Below are 1,915 nucleotides of genomic sequence, written 5' to 3' on the forward strand. Positions count from 1 at the left end.
TCCGGTACGGGGGCAACACTGAGGGTTGCGATCCGTTGCCGGACACGGAAAAAGAAAAAAATATATATATACAGTATTAAAACTTCATTTATCTTGACAACCGAGCTTGTTAGGTGTGCCCTTAAATTTTGCACCATAGGTGAGTGCCTCACTTCCCTGGTGGCATGAGATGAGGCTAGAAAAGAAAGGCAAGTGGATTCCACCTCCAGATGTGGCATCTGGGGGACGCTGGGCCTTGCAGCCCGTGTTTCATCCAAAGTGCAATGCCCAATGATGAAAGCATTTAAAGCTCAGAGCTCTTTGTAAAAGCTCACACTCTGAAAGAAATGTTCACCAGACACAATGGTGGGCTGAAGACAAGGGAAGGTTGGGATGTGGAGAACTCACCTGGAACCCTACAGCAGTGCAGTCCCCAGTCCCTGCAGGCCCCTGGCACACTGCTTACTGGCCTCACCAACTTGTGCTAAACATGTGACTTGGCAGGGCCCTGGGGACCCCCTTACAGCCAGCCCCTTTTTTCCCAGCAAGGGGATCAGAGACACAGATGGACCTACAAGACTTGCCTACCATGGCTGTGTGACCGCTGAGTGCCAGGGCCAGGTTTCAGGCAAGCTGTGACCTCCTCGCACTGGGGCACCTCTTGTGGACTGCACACACCACTGGCATGGCTCTGTGACATAGCACCAAGCACACAGCCAGAAGGGGCTGGCAAGCCATAAGCAGAACCCCTGTGCCCAAGCCCAAGGACCTGTCTTCTCTCATCCCAGAGTCCCGATGTCATAAGCAAATGTTCTACACGGAGGCCGGTCCTTCCGTCTGATGCAAGAGCTGTGTGCTCCAGGGCCTTCAAGGACTAGGCACTGAAGGCCATTGGGCCAGAAAGGCCCTCCCGGCCCCTGTCCAGAATCTGGAAACCGGACACAGCCCATCCTTATGAAGTACGTGAGGATATCATGGGTCGGGAGGGAAATGTTATTTTCTAATACTGAGGAGGGTTTTATGCAACAACAAAGAGCAGAAAATGAAACAAAGCACTCTTCTGTGCACACCCTCGCCCTCCGCCCCTGAGATTCTGGAAGGAGACCAGGTTCTCAGGCCGCTTTAGGCTCAGGTCCAGGCAAACTGCTTGCCATGCAACTGGTGACCAGCTGAGTGGCGGTTCATCCCCAACCCAACCCATGGCTGGCAAGCCAGTGCAGTCTGTAACAGAGGAGATAAGCTTCACCCAGACACGTAGCTCTTGCCTCTCGAGGGTGGGGTGGGATGGAGTCTTCAGGACCCAGCTTTTCTAGGAAGCAGCTAGATGCTGTCAGGGCAGGGCTGGGGTGGGGGAGGGTCTGTTTCAGAGAGACAGTTGGCAAGACTTATTTCCAAAACCAGGCAGATAATGCCTATCCCATCAGCACAAGGTCACTGGCAAGTCCAACTTGCTAAGTTAGAAACTTGTTGAGCTTATGTTCACCTTCCCATCTAGAAGGACGTGAAAGCAGACCTACCTCACCTTCTGTGTGTGAACAACTTTGGCTCACTCGATCATTGCGTAGTGTGATGTCCCTTATGTAACTAAGGACTAAGGACTGACATGATGACGTTATCTACCCCACATATTTCCAAAGAGTCTTTGAGATGGTTTATAATAAAAGACCCATATATAATAGAAAGATGAAGATAAATATAAAAGCGTAGGTGACACGTGAGTAAGGGGAGGATGCATACACCAAATCACAGATGAGGAACGGCTGCTGTCCAAGGTGCTTTGTGTTTCCTGGCACCCAAAGAAAAAAGAGTGACATATTAAATAGCTCCCATCCCCAGTGAGAGGCAGCAGCCCGATTCATCAGGAAATGCTCTAGTGGGCCCAAACTAAAAGGAATTTACTAGTTAAGTCTAGCTACGAAGCATCAGACAATCCCGT

At 50.7% G+C, this 1,915-nt stretch overlaps 1 protein-coding gene across 1 annotated transcript in view; it reads right to left on the bottom strand.

Annotated features, from left to right (window-relative positions):
* The window catches only part of FADS2 (fatty acid desaturase 2), a 34,211-nt gene that overhangs the window by 19,594 nt on the left and 12,702 nt on the right, over nt 1–1,915 (bottom strand). The window lies entirely within an intron of this gene.

This window comes from Galeopterus variegatus, unplaced genomic scaffold (genome assembly GCF_000696425.1).
Source record: "Galeopterus variegatus unplaced genomic scaffold, G_variegatus-3.0.2 Scaffold5410, whole genome shotgun sequence".
Lineage (NCBI taxonomy): Eukaryota > Metazoa > Chordata > Mammalia > Dermoptera > Cynocephalidae > Galeopterus > Galeopterus variegatus.